Source organism: Bombina bombina, chromosome 6, assembly GCF_027579735.1.
Source record: "Bombina bombina isolate aBomBom1 chromosome 6, aBomBom1.pri, whole genome shotgun sequence".
NCBI lineage: Eukaryota > Metazoa > Chordata > Amphibia > Anura > Bombinatoridae > Bombina > Bombina bombina.
In genome coordinates, this window is record NC_069504.1 from 295,375,349 (window position 1) to 295,394,302 (window position 18,954).

An 18,954-nucleotide genomic window follows, 5' to 3' on the forward strand; every position below is an offset into this window, starting at 1 on the left:
GACTGAAGTTTTTTTTATCATATAAATATATATATATATATATATATATATATATATATATATATATACAGTATATACTGTGTGCGCATGTATCGCCTTCATAAGAGCCGACTACAACAGTGCAACTCTCGGCAGGGCCCTCTTCCCATTTGATCCCTATAAATGTTATATTGTATACTGCCTATGTCTATAGCGCTGGGGAATCTGTTGGCGCTCTACAAATACCTGATAATAATAAAAATAATAATAATAAAAGTGTGTATATTTAAAGTTGTTTAGGTAACATTTTGATTAGAAAAAAATGTACATGCATACAATAGTTTCACACAAAATATACAAGCTTTGAATTAGAGGTTGCATTTTTTTCTGAATAAGCAAGAACGCAATATTATGGGATCCATTTATCAAACACTGGATGGACAAGGTTTTGAGGTTTTGATATGGGAATCAGCACACCTGGCATTGCGGCAAGCAGACAGCATCTATTGCCAGCATTTTCAATTCTACAAGCAATTGCTTGTGCAGCTATGCCCTCTACTCTATTGCATCCAATTTCATGTTAGCAGGGGTTGTCAATCATCCCAGTCAAACCCAACCCGTATGATTTAACTCCGCCACCTTTGAACGACATACATGGAACCCTTTGGCTTGAGCTGTATGAATGCATATTATCACAAAATAAACATGCACTCACACTATGGGGCCGATTTATCATGGCTTGAATGGGGCCTTATACCCCTGTTTCCACGCGAGCCTTCAGGCTCACTGGAAACAGGAGTTAAGAAGCAGCGGTCTTAAGACCGCTGTTCCTTATCTCTTATGTCTCCTTTGAGGCAGTGGACATCAGTGCACCCTATCTCATAAGATTGGGTTGATTGACACCTCCTGCCTATTGGCCGCGAAACTGCAGGAGGCGGAATTGCACAAGCAGTTCACCAGAACTGCATGTGCAATAACTGCCGACAGCGTATGCTGTCAGTATTTATCAATGTCTGGCGGACATGATTCGCTACAGCGGACTATGTCCACCAGACACTTGATAAATCGGCCCCTATATATCTTTTTTGAATCTTGCCTTAAGTGCAAATGCTACTTTTCAACAATACTCTTCTACAAAATATTTATCAAATAAATGTTCCAACCTTTTTTGCAATCTATCAAAAATAAAAATAAAATTAAACATTTGGAAAACCCATTAAATCAAATTTTTTGTCTTCTAAAATGTGTATTTTCTTTTCTTTAAAATAATATCATATATCAAATGTTAATTGAGAGTGTGTGTAATTTATAAATAGAGTGTCAAATATCAGAATTTTGTGAATCTATTGTGATCATGCAAGCCTCACATGACCAGTCATTTTTGATGAAGGTTTCATGACTTCACAGGTAATACGATGCTTGCTCCCTATTGTATAACAATGCAAAGTAGCGATTAATTTCCTTTTAATACTATTAGGTTTCCAATTATATGTTAACTGTTTTACATCTTAATGAACAAGACTACTGAAGGATGTCATCCACATGAACAGATAGTGGCACTATCTTCTTATAGTCAATTCAGTATATTTTAACGATCAAGAAGCTTTCTCTATATGAATACAACATTTAGCAACCCCTGAGCTTATTACATCTAAGGCATGTTGTGACCCTACCCCAAACTGGCATCATTTAGACACAGCTAGTTTTAATTTTTTATTAAGGGGACATGAAACTCAAAATGTTTATTTCATAATTCAGATAGAGCATATCATTTTAAACACTTTTCCAATTTACTTATATCATTAAAGGATTACTGTAAAAAATAAAATTGGTGTTTCCATGATTATATAAAATGATTTCTCAATATGAAACTAATAAAATGCACTTACTTTCAATGTTCAACAATCCGTTTAACACATTAAAAAAAGTAACCCCCCATAGTCAAGTTGACTTTACACCTTACCCAAGAAACACACCACACACCTTTTGTTGGGGTTGAAAGGCCGAAGCTCCTTTATTAACAACAAATAAACATAAATAACATTAACTTTATAAACAACCCAGTGCTTGCCCCCACTTATTCATCTCACAAGCCCCGCCCTAACCAGGGGAGGGGCTACCACCATTAACCAACCCCCTGTTTGCTGAAACAGGAAGTCCCAACCATCTCATAACAGGCGTAAGCCTCTACCTACCAGGGCAAGCACCCCGCCCATGCTGCGACATCCTGCTCCGTACCACTTTAGGGAGGGAGGGCGGGAAATTGATCCCCCACCGTGCTGCTCCTGATCAGAATGTGTGCTGTCACTTCCTGTCCTAGGTTTATCAACCCCCTCTTCAGCCCAGCCCCCTTGTCCTTTCCTTCACCCCTTGTCTCTTCCTAGTGGGGTCACATAACCCTTCCTTCCATCCTCTCATCCAGGGTTCCTACTTGACCCCCCATAGTCAAGTTGACTTTACACCTTACCCAAGAAACACACCACACACCTTTTGTTGGGGTTGAAAGGCCGCAGCTCCTTTATTAACAACAAATAAACATAAATAATATTAACTTTATAAACAACCCAGTGCTTGCCCCCACTTTAATCATCTCACAAGCCCCGCCCTAACCAGGGGAGGGGCTACCACCATTAACCAACCCCCTGTTTGCTGAAACAGGAGGTCCCAACCATCTCATAACAGGCGTAAGCCTCTACCTACCAGGGCAAGCACCCCGCCACCTCTCACCCTCCATGTGAGAACCGCCACCCAGAGCTAAGGCCTTCTCAATCCCCTCCTTCAGAGTAAAGTTGAATAGGTGAAGCCCCACCTCATTAAGGTGGACCCCGTCTTTCAAATAAAAGCACCTCCCAGATTCCCCTTCAAATTCCACTTGCCTCAAACCTACACCCCCAACCCACTTCACAAACCCACTCATCATCCTATTGATCTTCTGTCTGGAAGCCTCCAACCTCCCCACATCCCAGGCTGCCCTCCACACCAACCGACTCTCAATCTCAGACCATACAATGATGACCCCAGGAATGAGCTGACGCAAACGGTCAACACCTCTCTTCATGTCCTCCACCAAGTCTCTCTGGGACATGAACCCCAAGTCATTCCCCCTGACATGTATAACCAAAACCTGTGGGGTAGAAAACAATCTAAAAAACTCCACGACCTTCCTCACTAGCTGGTCCCACATCATACCCCGGATCCCGAACCATTTGATCTCCACCTGCTCCCTAGCAAGTCCCAATTGCAGTCCATCATCCTTTACCGCGGCAGCCTTCCTGGCCCAATAAATGTATGAATGCCCGATCACCCAGCACTTCACCAGACCTGTCAAGACAAATAAAGCCGTATCAGCTCCCACCTTGCTCTCAGGCCCTTAACCCTGGCCTAACATACCCCCGAAACCTGTCTGATCTCCACCTCCCAATCCTCTTAATCACAGCAACATCCAAACCCAGTCCCGCAGCCTCAGTCGCCGCCCCAATCCTAAAGGTATGGGACCCAAACTCCATGGCCCCTATCCCCAGCCTCCCCAAGGCCTTTCTGAAAACCGCAATAAACTGGTACCTCGACAGTATGGACCCATCAGCGTGTACAAACAATGGTCCCTCTCCCTTAGGACGGAGACTGAGGTAACCCCTGGTAGCCGCCACAGGGCAACATACACCCCCGATCTCCCTTAAGCTCACCACGCATCCTTTCCCCAACTGATCCGTCTTAGCCCGTCTCAACCACACTTCCACCATCCCCTCTCTCACAATCACCTCTCCGCCTTGAAGACCCCCTTTGTCCCTCCTGTTCCGACCCACCAGTTCCGACACACTAAATGCCCCAAAAAACGCTAGGATAAAAGCTGCCTTGAACAATGCCACCTCAAATTCAGACACGCATAACCCTCTTAAGCAACCCACCACCTTCTCCAATACAGCGAACGTCACAGGCCTTCTGCCATCATTCCTCCTTCTCCCTCTACACAAACCTCTCACCGCCATCCGTACCACAAATACCTTCGTTAGGTCCCCACCCCCTACCAACTGGAACCAAAACGCCAAAGCCGCCACCCTTTTCCTCACTTCCGAAGGTGACAGCCTCTCCTCACCCCACCTTCTTACCCAGGCCAGCAGCACCCTTAACTGGCTTCCCTCATCTTCCAGCAAATGTCTCCCCCCATGCAACTCACACCATTGTTTCCACACTCGGGCATATGCCTTCCACGTGGCGCCCGCCAATGACCCCCGGATCAATTCAATTACCCCATGCCCAAGCTCCATAGGTCCCTCGGGCAAGGCACGCCCTCTTCGTCTGCCTCCGGTGCTGCTGCTCGAAATCGCTCCCACTGCAAACGGGACAAAGCGTCAGCAATAACATTCAGCTTACCCGGAACATGCACAGCTCTGAACGACAGGTTATTCCTCAGGCACTCCAACACAAACGCTCTAGCAACTTGACCACTGGAGGAGAACTCACTGTCAACCTGTTGATGGCCATCACCACCCCCAGATTATCTGAATGGAAGGTAACTCTCTTATCCTTCAAAATGTGGGGCCATACCCTCAACGCAACCACTATCGGAAAGAACTCCAAGAACGTGAGGTTCTTAGTTAACCCACTCTCCCCCCAGCTGCCCGGCCACCTGTCCGCACACACCACTTGCCTTGGAGGTAAGCCCCGAACCCCTGGGCCCCTGACGCATCCGTGAATTGCCCCAAGTCGTTATCCGACCAACCTACGTCCTGGATAATCAATCTGCCATTGAATTCACCCAGAAAAGTGACCCACACTCTCAAGTCCTCCTGCATCTCCCTCGTCACTCTGACATGGTGCCTTGGATCCGACAATCCGGCCATCGCCAATGACAGTCGGCGGCAGAAAACCCTGCCGATGGGGATTATCTGGCATGCAAAATTTAACTTCCCCAGCAGCGACTGAATCTGCCGCAACGTCATTTTCTTGGCGCCCAACGCATCTCCCAGCACGCCCCTCAAGTCCGTCAGTTTGTCCTCCAGGAGCCTGCATTCCATCCGAATAGTGTCCAACTGTATCCCCAGAAAACTCAATGATGACACCGGTCCTTCCGATTTCTCAGCCACAACCGGGATACCAAAATCCCTGGTTACCTCCCCGAATACCTTAACTAGATGTTCACAATCCCCCGACCCCGCTGCACCAACCAACAAGAAATCGTCCAAGTAATGGACCACCGAGGATTTACCCGCCTTCTGCCTGACCACCCATTCCACAAAGGAACTAATCTTTTCAAAGTACGAACAAGATATAGAACAACCCATTGGCAGGCACAGGTCTACAAAAAATTGTCCCTCGAAAAAACACCCCAGCAAATGATGGCACTGAGGGTGCACTGGCAGCAGCCTGAAAGCTGATTCCACATCCACCTTGGCCAGCAATGCCCCTTTGCCGGCCTTCCTCACCAACGCCACGGCCCTGTCAAAAGACGCATAGTTCACAGACACTAACTCTGGGTCTATCCCATCGTTGACTGACAACCCTTTCGGGTGCGACAGATGATGTATCATCCGGAATTGGCCTACCCCTTTTTTTGGCACCACCCCTAACGGGGAAATCCGCAAACCCTTCAAGGGTGGTTTTTTGAAAGGTCCCGCCATCCTACCCAATGCTACCTCCTTGCGCAACTTCTCCCCCACTACCCCTGGGAATTCCCGTGCCGATTTCAAGTTGCCCCCAAAAACCCCTGGTGCCTGCACCTTGTGTGGAATAAAAAACCCTGAACTAAAAACCGTCAGCAGCAAGTCGGCATCCGCCGCACATCCCCGCCTATTGGCTTACCCCTTTAGCCATGGCACCATCCTTCCTACCTTCACCGGGGTCCGTGCCCGTATTACCCATCTCTCCCAGCTTTCCTCCCTGCTGCGCTTTCTTAAAGCACTTGGCGAAAGAGTGGATTCCCCCACAGCCTGAACACTCATGCTTGTATTTGCATGACGCTCCAAAGCGGCATTGTCCCTCGTTGAACTGAAAGCACAGTCCCTTCCGGATAACCGACTAAGTGCTCCCACTACCACCCCCGGTTCCAACTCCCTGTCCTGCGGCCCGAAAGGACTGCCCCCCCTAAGGGGGGTCATCATCTCCAACCAGATCCCCATGTCCCTATCGTCCCACCGCATCTCGGGCCTCACCGCCATTCGCTGCCAGAACCGCTCATTGTACCGCCACCAAGCCATTCCGCCATACGTCCTGTACGCATTCGCGATCTCATCGTAATAACAAAATAGGGACGAACCCTGCTCCGGGAACTTTTCCCCCATCACGCTCGCTAGAATACAGAAAGCCCTGGACCAATTCCCGAATGTCTTGGGCAGCTTCCTCCACCGCTTCTTCCACTCCTCCTCCTCTTTCTTCCCTTTTTCCTTGTCATCCTCTTTCACTTCTAATACCTGATCCAAAGGAAGAAGCGACAGAATCTCCAAGTATTCCCTCTTCCAAATCTTCTCCCGCAACTCACTGGTAAGATGGATCCCCAACGGTCCCACTGAACACAGACATGGCCTCCTCAATGCGTCCTCCGGCACCTTCAAAGTCTCTCCCCCACTTGCGGCCCCGCTCGCTGCCGGCACCGTACTCCCTCCTGCCTGTGGTTCTCCTGTTCGAACTCCCCCTCCCGGCTGCACCCACGCCGCCGCTGGCGACCCCACCCCTGATGGTTTCTCCAGGGTCGCTATTAGGCCCTTCAAGCCTGCCAATAACACCTCTCTCTCGCCAGCCAAGCTATCATTCACTCCTGAAAGCAGCACAGTCGACTCACCTGCCCACCGCGCCGCTGTAGCCGGTCCTTCTCCCCGACCGTCCGTTCCTCCTCCTGCCCCAGGCCTGCTAGCCCCACTCAGGCTGGCTTCACTTGGTCTCCTAACCGACTCCTCCCTGCCCACCTCCAGAAGGCGTCGCACTGTTCCTCTCATGGCTGGGGACCTCCCCCTGCCGTGCCTGCTCCTTTCTCTGGACCGGTCCACCCTGGCCCGTGCTGGTGATCTCCTCTCTGTCCCTCCAGGTCCCTTGCTCCGAGGTGACCGAGATCTCCTGCGCCCTCTGGGTGATTCCCGTCTCCTCTGGGGGGTGTGATTCCTCCCCGTATCACGTCCGGGTCTAGACGCCTGTGAGGAAGAGGCACCAGTCAAATCACCCCCCCTCTCCATCCTCTCATTCCCCCCCCTGCCCCCCCTCCCCTCCCCGTTGTGGGGACAACATCCTCAAAAGCTGCGCCAGGGCAGACATCCCCCCTACCTGGCCAGCTGTTCCCGGTCCTGCTGATGTCCCTTCCAGAGGGTCCTCTTCCTCATCGAAGTCACCACTGGCCTCCAACTCCAGTGGCGGCTCCGTCCACAGCTCCAGATCCTCCAATGCTTCTGCTTCCCTACTGGCTTCCTCCGCCTCCTCCACCCTTGCCGTAGAGGCACAGTCCACTGCAAAACAAACAAGCGTCAGCAAAGCCCCTTTTCAATTCTATCCCCCCCACCCCTTTTACCCCTACCCATCTCTTTCACAGCTGCCCCCCATCCCTAATAACCCCCCCATGTACCTCCTTCTCTCCCCTTTCCATGTTTACCCCCCCTTTCTCTTTTTTTTTTTTTTTTGACACACCTTTTCCCACCCTTTCCCTCTGACTATCCCCGCACCACCCCCCCCCTTTTGGGCCACAGCCCCCCCCCACAATAACTCGCACCATGGGCAGGCACCCCCCCTTGTTCTGTGCTAGGCCATATAATCCCTACACAACACTAGCACCCAGCTGCTCCCCCTCTTTCTCCCCCACTACCTCTGCCTGCCTAAACTTCATGCCCCTGCCTGCCACCCCCCAGACCGTCTGTTCATGCGGTACTTGTCACACCCCTTGCTTGAAAACACCTCCCCCCCCCCGGTTTATGTACACCTGGGGCCCACCCTTCCTATTCCCCTGCCGCCATGTGATTCCCCTCTGCCCGGCAACCACTTTATGTATAGTGGCACCCTTCCTATTACCCTACCGCCATGCAATTCCCCTCTGCCCGGCAACCAGTTTATGTATAGTGGCGGGCCCACCTAATCCCCCCCCCTCCCCCCACTGCTCGCTGCCTTCTTGTATCCCTTTTCTTCCTTTTTTAATTTATTGCAGCCCCCCAGCCTTCTGCAATGCCATGCCATTAGTGCCCAGCACTTCTCCATTGCCTCCGCTACATTGCACTGGCCATAGCTGCAGATCATGCCCCCTTGAAAATACGCCAACTGGCGTCAGCTACCTGTTGCCCTCATGCTTCCTCCACTTTTGCCGCTGCTCCCCCTCTGCCCGTCATCACTTACCTGCCATCCGCGTCACCGCCCGGCTGCTCCGCCGTCCGCCTCTTCCCGGCCTAGGCCCCAGCTGCGACCGCCAGGCTGTGACATCATCCTGAGCCGCCGGTCCCGTCTGCAGGCCCTCCATGGCCGTCTCCTCCGGTCCTGCCTGCTGCCTCTCCGCCTCCTGAATGGCCCCTGCTGACCTGCCTCTCCTCACGCTACCCTGAGGCCCCGGTTGCGACCGCCGGGCCGTGACGTCACTAGGCGCTTCCACACCAGGCCTCAAGCCCGCCCTGGGCCTGGCCGTTGACGCTCCTCTTGCTCCCCGCTGCATCACATCTTCCGGACTACCCGAGAGCCTGCTGTTCCCCCTCCTCCTTCCACCGGTGCCCCCATCTGGGCTCAGCCGTTCTGGAGGCCTGGATCTCCGTGCAGGCCTCACACTCCTCCTAGCAGCTGCTCCTCCAGTGACAGGGACCACCTCCACTTCTCCTGTGCCTGCTCTCCCTGCAGTCTCCAGCCTCTCCCTGATCCATCCAGCTCCCGCCACCTCCATCAGCTCCTTTAACAAGGCCTCCATACAGGTAAGCAAATTGATCCCCCACCGTGCTGCTCCTGATCAGAATGTGTGCTGTCACTTCCTGTCCTAGGTTTATCAACCCCCTCTTCAGCCCACCCCCCTTGTCCTTTCCTTCACCCCTTGTCTCTTCCTAGTGGGGTCACATAACCCTTCCTTCCATCCTCTCATCCAGGGTTTCTACTTTTTTATAATTTTAATCATGACATCATGAATGACAACCCACTAATATGGGCTGTGCAGTCGTTCATTGCTTCCTCCAATCGGCTGCCGTTTTGTTGCATATAATTATAATATTTGATCGTCATCTTGCGCTTGCGCATTCCGTCCGTTGAGATAGTGCATGCGCTTCTATTTTTAGGAAGTCAATATTATACAGAGAGTGACGTCTTCACTGACATTGCCGATTTCAAGGTGCCCCCAAAAACCCCTGGTGCCTGCTCCTTGTGTGGAATAAAAAACCCCGAACTAAAAACCGTCAGCAGCAAGTCGGCATCCGCCGCACATCCCCGCCTATTGGCTTACCCCTTTAGCCATGGCACCATCCTTCCTACCTTCACCGGGGTCCGTGCCCGTATTTACCCATCTCTCCCAGCTTTCCTCCCTGCTGCGCTTTCTTAAAGCACTTGGCGAAAGAGTGGATTCCCCCACAGCCTGAACACTCATGCTTGTATTTGCATGACGCTCCAAAGCGGCATTGTCCCTCGTTGAACTGAAAGCACAGTCCCTTCCGGATAACCGACTAAGTGCTCCCACTACCACCCCCGGTTCCAACTCCCTGTCCTGCGGCCCGAAAGGACTGCCCCCCCTAAGGGGGGTCATCATCTCCAACCAGATCCCCATGTCCCTATCGTCCCACCACATCTCGGGCCTCACCGCCATTCGCTGCCAGAACCGCTCATTGTACCGCCACCAAGCCATTCCGCCATACGTCCTGTACGCATTCGCGATCTCATCGTAATAACAAAATAGGGACGAACCCTGCTCCGGGAACTTTTCCCCCATCACGCTCGCTAGAATACAGAAAGCCCTGGACCAATTCCCGAATGTCTTGGGCAGCTTCCTCCACCGCTTCTTCCACTCCTCCTCCTCTTTCTTCCCTTTTTCCTTGTCATCCTCTTTCACTTCTAATACCTGATCCAAAGGAAGAAGCGACAGAATCTCCAAGTATTCCCTCTTCCAAATCTTCTCCCGCAACTCACTGGTAAGATGGATCCCCAACGGTCCCACTGAACACAGACATGGCCTCCTCAATGCGTCCTCGGGCACCTTCAAAGTCTCTCCCCCACTTGCGGCCCCGCTCGCTGCCGGCACCGTACTCCCTCCTGCCTGTGGTTCTCCTGTTCGAACTCCCCCTCCCGGCTGCACCCACGCCGCCGCTGGCGACCCCACCCCTGATGGTTTCTCCAGGGTCGCTATTAGGCCCTTCAAGCCTGCCAATAACACCTCTCTCTCGCCAGCCAAGCTATCATTCACTCCTGAAAGCAGCACAGTCGACTCACCTGCCCACCGTGCCGCTGTAGCCGGTCCTTCTCCCCGACCGTCCGTTCCTCCTCCTGCCCCAGGCCTGCTAGCCCCACTCAGGCTGGCTTCACTTGGTCTCCTAACCGACTCCTCCCTGCCCACCTCCAGAAGGCGTCGCACTGTTCCTCTCATGGCTGGGGACCTCCCCCTGCCGTGCCTGCTCCTTTCTCTGGACCGGTCCACCCTGGCCCGTGCTGGTGATCTCCTCTCTGTCCCTCCAGGTCCCCTGCTCCGAGGTGACCAAGATCTCCTGCGCCCTCTGGGTGATTCCCGTCTCCTCTGGGGGGTGTGATTCCTCCCCGTATCACGTCCGGGTCTAGACGCCTGTGAGGAAGAGGCACCAGTCAAATCACCCCCCCTCTCCATCCTCTCATTCCCCCCCCTGCCCCCCCTCCCCTCCCCGTTGTGGGGACAACATCCTCAAAAGCTGCGCCAGGGCAGACATCCCCCCTACCTGGCCAGCTGTTCCCGGTCCTGCTGATGTCCCTTCCAGAGGGTCCTCTTCCTCATCGAAGTCACCACTGGCCTCCAACTTCAGTGGCGGCTCCGTCCACAGCTCCAGATCCTCCAATGCTTCTGCTTCCCTACTGGCTTCCTCCGCCTCCTCCACCCTTGCCGTAGAGGCACAGTCCACTGCAAAACAAACAAGCGTCAGCAAAGCCCCTTTTCAATTCTATCCCCCCCACCCCTTTTACCCCTACCCATCTCTTTCACAGCTGCCCCCCATCCCTAATAACCCCCCCATGTACCTCCTTCTCTCCCCTTTCCATGTTTACCCCCCCTTTCTCTTTTTTTTTTTTTGACACACCTTTTCCCACCCTTTCCCTCTGACTATCCCCGCACCACCCCCCCCTTTTGGGCCACAGCCCCCCCCCCACAATAACTCGCACCATGGGCAGGCACCCCCCCTTGTTCTGTGCTAGGCCATATAATCCCTACACAACACTAGCACCCAGCTGCTCCCCCTCTTTCTCCCCCACTACCTCTGCCTGCCTAAACTTCATGCCCCTGCCTGCCACCCCCTAGACCGTCTGTTCATGCGGTACTTGTCACACCCCTTGCTTGAAAACACCTCCCCCCCCCGGTTTATGTACACCTGGGGCCCACCCTTCCTATTCCCCTGCCGCCATGCGATTCCCCTCTGCCCGGCAACCACTTTATGTATAGTGGCACCCTTCCTATTACCCTACCGCCATGCAATTCCCCTCTGCCCGGCAACCAGTTTATGTATAGTGGCGGGCCCACCTAATCCCCCCCCCTCCCCCCACTGCTCGCTGCCTTCTTGTATCCCTTTTCTTCCTTTTTTAATTTATTGCAGCCCCCCAGCCTTCTGCAATGCCATGCCATTAGTGCCCAGCACTTCCCCATTGCCCCCGCTACATTGCACTGGCCATAGCTGCAGATCATGCCCCCTTGAAAATACGCCAACTGGCGTCAGCCACCTGTTGCCCTCATGCTTCCTCCACTTTTGCCGCTGCTCGCCCTCTGCCCGTCATCACTTACCTGCCATCCGCGTCACCGCCCGGCTGCTCCGCCGTCCGCCTCTTCCCGGCCTAGGCCCCAGCTGCGACCGCCGGGCTGTGACGTCATCCTGAGCCGCCGGTCCCGTCTGCAGGCCCTCCATGGCCGTCTCCTCCGGTCCTGCCTGCTGCCTCTCCGCCTCCTGAATGGCCCCTGCTGACCTGCCTCTCCTCACGCTACCCTGAGGCCCCGGCTGCGACCGCCGGGCCGTGACGTCACTAGGCGCTTCCACACCAGGCCTCAAGCCCGCCCTGGGCCTGGCCGTTGACGCTCCTCTTGCTCCCCGCTGCATCACATCTTCCGGACTACCCGAGAGCCTGCTGTTCCCCCTCCTCCTTCCACCGGTGCCCCCATCTGGGCTCAGCCGTTCTGGAGGCCTGGATCTCCGTGCAGGCCGCACACTCCTCCTAGCAGCTGCTCCTCCAGTGACAGGGACCACCTCCACTTCTCCTGTGCCTGCTCTGCCTGCAGTCTCCAGCCTCTCCCTGATCCATCCAGCTCCCGCCACCTCCATCAGCTCCTTTAACAAGGCCTCCATACAGGTAAGCAAATTGATCCCCCACCATGCTGCTCCTGATCAGAATGTGTGCTGTCACTTCCTGTCCTAGGTTTATCAACCCCCTCTTCAGCCCACCCCCCTTGTCCTTTCCTTCACCCCTTGTCTCTTCCTAGTGGGGTCACATAACCCTTCCTTCCATCCTCTCATCCAGGGTTTCTACTTTTTTATAATTTTAATCATGACGTCATGAATGACAACCCACTAATATGGGCTGTGCAGTCATTCATTGCTTCCTCCAATCGGCTGCCGTTTTGTTGCATATAATTATAATATTTGATCGTCATCTTGCGCTTGCGCATTCCGTCGGTTGAGATAGTGCATGCGCTTCTATTTTTAGGAAGTCAATATTATACAGAGAGTGACGTCTTCACTGACATTGCACAAGCTTGCGCATGCACATTGCGGCTGTGTCAGCCCGGATTGGACATGCAGCAACGGTACCCATGGAGTGGGTTTGTACAGTATTACAAAAATGTATTTAAGATATTGGCAAAACAGTAACTATTTACAAATAAGAGTGAATTGAAAAGTGTATTGTTTTAAAATGTTTCATTGATTTATGCTAAGTTGTTTTTTTTTTTTTTATTTCTGTGTTCCTTTAAAGCTACACTTCTCAAAAGGCCATATGAAAAAAACTATTTTACCAATTAACAAGATATTTAGCATGCAGATATACCTTATGAGATACATTTCTTCGTTTTTATTAAAAAAAAAAAAAAAAAAACATTTGGGGCCAGATTATTAGTGGAACGGTATTTTGCAATCCTGCTCATGCGCAAACTCCATTAGAAGTAAGCTTTTTGCGTGCATCTGGAAACGCTTGTATTGCAGGTTGAAAGTAAAAAGTTTTTGCTTGCGTGCTAGCCCAATGCGAGCAAAAAGCCAAAGTTGGAGTATCGCGACCAAAATTGACATGAAAATATTAATATTTCACATTCCAATGTTCTTCACCTTCACATAGCAGAATATGTTCTATTTATTCATAAATACGCATTTCTACATATATCTGATGATATTGTGGTACAATTTAAATCTATATATAAAGTATATATAAGCACCAGCACTCCTAGTGTTATAAGTATTGAGAGTTTAATATATAGGGGGGGTAGTTATCAAGCCGTCAACCTCAAATATGCTGGAATTCCGCAGCGTATTTGTGGCGAGGCTGATTCGCCTTAGTTATCAAAGGCTACAGACCGGCAAAGTAGAATTTTGTGACGTAAACTTCGATCCGCCGGACTCCGTCCAACACAGATCGATTCTTATGTCACTCCAGATGTTCCGCACACAAGTACGGCACAATCTGACTACTTTTGCTAGTTATCAAAAAACTAGCAGGTACGCTCATCACTTTTATGGCCCAGCGTACCTGGTTTTCGAACCGCCACCCTGGAGGCGGCGGATCCCATAGGAATCAATGGGAGTCTGACCATAGCGAAAGTACAAGTTCGCTGCTGACAGACATCCCATTGATTTCTATGGGAGCTGTCTACACCTAACACCCTAACATGTACCCCGAGTCTAAACACCTCTAATCTGTCCCCCCCTACACCGCCGCAACTAAATATAATGATTAACCCCTAAACCGCCGCTCCCGGAGCCCACCGCAAGCTACTCTATACCTATTAACCCCTAAACCACCGCTCCCTGACCCTGCCGCAATTATAAGTGTATTAACCCCTAAACCGCCGCTCCCTGACCCTGCCGCAACCTATATTAAATTTATTAACCCCTATCCTGCCCCCCCTACACCGTCGCCACCTATAATAAATTTATTAACCCCTATCCTGCCCCCCACTACACCGCCGCCACTGTAATAAAATTATTAACCCCTAATCCTAAGTCTAACACTAACCCTAACACCCCCCTAACTTAAATATTAATTAAATAAATCTAAATAATATTTCTATTACTACCTATAAAATAAACCCTAATATATCTACAATATAAATAATAATTATATTGTAGCTATGTTAGGATTTAGTTTTATTTTACAGGCACCTTTCAATTTATTTTAACTAGGTACAATAGCTATTAAATAGTTATTAACTATTTAATAGCTTACCTAGCTAAAATAAAGAGAAATTTACCTGTAAAATAAAAACTAACCTAAGTTACAATTACACCTAACACTACACTACACTTAAATAAATTATTCCTATTTAAAACTAAATACTTACCTGTAAAATAAACCCTAAGATAGCTACAATATAATTAATAATTACATTGTAGCTATCTTAGGATTTATATTTATTTTACAGGTAACTTTGTATTTATTTTAGCTAGTTAGAATAGTTATTAAATAGTTATTAACTATTTAATAACTACCTCGCTAAAAGAAATACAAAATTACCTGTAAAATAAATCCTAACCTAAGTTACAATTAAACCTAACACTACACTATCATTAAATAAATTAAATAAACTACCTACAAATAACTACAATTAAATACAATTACATAAACTAACTAAAGTACAAAAAATAAAAAAAGCTAAGTTACAAAAAATAAAAAAAATAAGTTACAAACATTTAAAAAAAATATTACAACAATTTTAAGCTACTTACACCTAATCTAAGCCCCCTAATAAAATAACAACCCCCCCAAAATAAAAAAATGCCCTACCCTATTCTACATTAAAAAAGTTCAAAGCTCTTTTACCTTACCAGCCCTTAAAAGGGCCTTTTGTGGGGGCATGCCCCAAAGAGTTCAGCTCTTTTGCCTGTAAAAGAAAAATACAACCCCCCCAACATTAAAACCCACCACCCACATACCCCTAATCTAACCCAACCCCCCCTTAAAATAACCTAACACTAATCCCCTGAAGATCATCCTACCTTTAGTTGTCTTCACTCAGCCGAGCCACCGATGGAACTGAAGAGGACATCCGGACCGGCAGAAGTGATCATCCAAGGGGCGCTGAAGAAATCTTCCATCCGATGAAGTGATCCTCCAAGCGGCGCTGAAGAAATCTTCCATCCGGGCGAGGTCATCTTCCAAGAGGCGCTGAAGAAGTCTTCTATCCGGGCGAGGTCATCTTCAAAGCCGGGTCCTGAATCTTCATCCCGCCGACGCGGAACAACCTTCTTTCCCGACGGACTACCGACGAATGAAGGCTCCTTTAAGGGACGTCATCCAAGATGGCGTCCCTTCAATTCCGATTGGCTGATAGGATTCTATTAGCCAATCGGAATTAAGGTAGGAAAAATCTGATTGGCTGATGGAATCAGCCAATCAGATTCAAGTTCAATCCGATTGGCTGATCCAATCAGCCAATCAGATTGAGCTCGCATTCTATTGGCTGATCGGAATAGCCAATAGAATGCGAGCTCAATCTGATTGGCTGATTGGATCAGCCAATCGGATTGAACTTGAATCTGATTGGCTGATTCCATCAGCCAATCAGATTTTTCCTACCTTAATTCCGATTGGCTGATAGAATCCTATCAGCCAATCGGAATTGAAGGGACGCCATCTTGGATGACGTCCCTTAAAGGAGCCTTCATTCGTCGGTAGTCCGTCGGGAAAGAAGGATGTTCCACGTCGGTGGGATGAAGATTCAGGACCCGGCTTCGAAGATGACCTCGCCCGGATAGAAGACTTCTTCAGCACCTCTTGGAAGATGACCTCGCCCGGATGGAAGATTTCTTCAGCGCCGCTTGGAGGATCACTTCATCGGATGGAAGATTTCTTCAGCGCCCCTTGGATGATCACTTCTGCCGGTCCGGATGTCCTCTTCAGTTCCATCGGTGGCTCGGCTGAGTGAAGACAACTAAAGGTAGGATGATCTTCAGGGGATTAGTGTTAGGTTATTTTGAGGGGGGTTTGGGTTAGATTAGGGGTATGTGGGTGGTGGGTTTTAATGTTGGGGGGTTGTATTTTTCTTTTACAGGCAAAAGAGCTGAACTCTTTGGGGCATGCCCCCACAAAAGGCCCTTTTAAGGGCTGGTAAGGTAAAAGAGCTTTGAACTTTTTTAATGTAGAATAGGGTAGGGCATTTTTTTATTTTGGGGGGGTTTGTTATTTTATTAGGGGGCTTAGATTAGGTGTAAGTAGCTTAAAATTGTTGTAATTTTTTTTTAAATGTTTGTAACTTATTTTTTTTATTTTTTGTAACTTAGCTTCCTTTATTTTTTGTACTTTAGTTAGTTTATGTAATTGTATTTAATTGTAGTTATTTGTAGGTAGTTTATTTAAATTATTTAATGATAGTGTAGTGTTAGCTTTAATTGTAACTTAGGTTAGGATTTATTTTACAGGTAATTTTGTATTTCTTTTAGCTAGGTAGTTATTAAATAGTTAATAACTATTTAATAACTATTCTAACTAGCTAAAATAAATACAAAGTTACCTGTAAAATAAATATAAATCCTATGATAGCTACAATGTAATTATTAATTACATTGTAGCTATCTTAGGGTTTATTTTACAGGTAAGTAATTAGTTTTAAATAGGAATAATTTATTTAAGTGTAGTGTAGTGTTAGGTGTAATTGTAACTTAGGTTAGTTTTTAGTTTACAGGTACATTTCTCTTTATTTTAGCTAGGTAAGCTATTAAATAGTTAATAACTATTTAATAGCTATTGTACCTAGTTAAAATAAATTGAAAGGTACCTGTAAAATAAAAATAAATCCTAAGATAGCTACAATATAATTATTATTTATATTGTAGCTATATTAGGGTTTATTTTATAGGTAAGTATTTAGTTTTAAATAGGATTAACTTAGTTAATAATAGAAATATTATTTAGATTTATTTAATTAATATTTAAGTTAGGGGGTGTTAGGGTTAGTGTTAGACTTAGGTTTAGGGGTTAATAGTTTTAGTACAGTGGCGGCGGTGTAGTGGGGGGCAGGATAGGGGTTAATAAATTTATTATAGGTGGCGACGGTGTAGGGGGGGCAGGATACGGGTTAATAAATTTAATATAGGTTGCGGCGGGTTCAGGGAGCGGCGGTTTAGGGGTTAAACTATTTATTTAATTGCGGCGAGGTGCGGGATCAGCAGGATAGGGGTTAATAACTTTATTATAGAGGGCGACGGTATAGGGGGGGCAGGATAAGGGTTACTAGGTATAATGTAGGTGGCAGCGGTGTCCGGGAGCGGCGGTTTAGGGGTTAATACATTTATAAGACTTGCGGCGGGGTCTAGGAGCGGCAGTTTAGGGGTTAATACATTTATAAGACTTGCGGCAGGGTCTAGGAGCGGCGGTTTAGGGGTTAGTAACTTTATTTAGTTGCGGGGGGCTCCGGGGGCGCCGGTATAGGGGGTAGAACAATGTAGTTTAGTGTGGTTGCTTAGTGACAGGCTAGCAAGAAAGCTGGGAAAAAGCCGAAGAGCAGCGAGATCGGATGTGTGATAACTCTCACAGTCCGCTGCTCATCGCCCAGCGGCTTTTTGACAGCTTTATTTGATAACTTAGGCGTATTTTTTCAGGTCCGCGGCGGCGAAGGTAGGCGAGCTTAGGCGGGCGTATTGGGCCGGCGAAGGCAGGAAAGTTGACACGTTGATAACTACCCCCCATAGAGTATGATGGTGTTCCCTATAAAGGGATACACCTGCTATGTAGTGCACGGTAAGGGCTAATGTGTGAATTTGTTATACAAGAAAGAAAAATAGAGCCCTTATTGGTTCCAGCAACAAACTATATCTCACAACATTAAAGTATTAAACCTTAGTTCTGACACCAAATAACCAATTCATTGCATGTGGAATAAGAACCAAGTCTACATATACTTGCATGTGAAATAATAACAAAGTGTATGCATACCTGTGTGAGTTAAAATTGGCATAGTAGTGGGCCTGCATTAACGCTTTCATTCATTACACAAGTGGATTACAACAATAAATCTATGATATACTGGATTTATGACCGGGACAATAATATTATACGCTGAACTTTTATTAGTCTCTTTAATGCTAACCTGGGTTGATTTGTTTTTCTGAATCATTTTAATGCAGAGAATTGAATTGTGTTACTAAGTAAATACATTGAATTGAATGAATAAGCTGTATGAATTGGTTATTTGGTGTCAGAATTAAGGTTTAATACTTTAATCTTGTGAGATATAGTTTGTTGCTGGAACCAATAAGGGCTCTATTTTTCTTTCTTGTATAACAAATTAAATCTATATATAGGTATATATATTTTATGCAAAATATATGTGTGTATTTATTTGTATATATGTCTGTATGTGTGCACATACATATTTACATATATAAACACATAAATGCACATGTATACGTATGCCAACTCATAACAGGTAATATTTGCAATCATCATTTAAATTCTCTAGTTTTCATAAGAGGGGGCTTCAAAATACTTTCAACTTTGTAAATAACGTTGTCCCTTTGCCTTTATATATATATTTATTATTATATATAAAAGCAAAGTCCTGTATAGGAATGCACACCGTATTAAAGTAGCAACTGCCAGGGTGCAATGTCAAAAAAATATTTACTCAGCAAAAAAGGCAGCACTCACTGGTCTTGTAGTATAAAAAATAACTTTTAA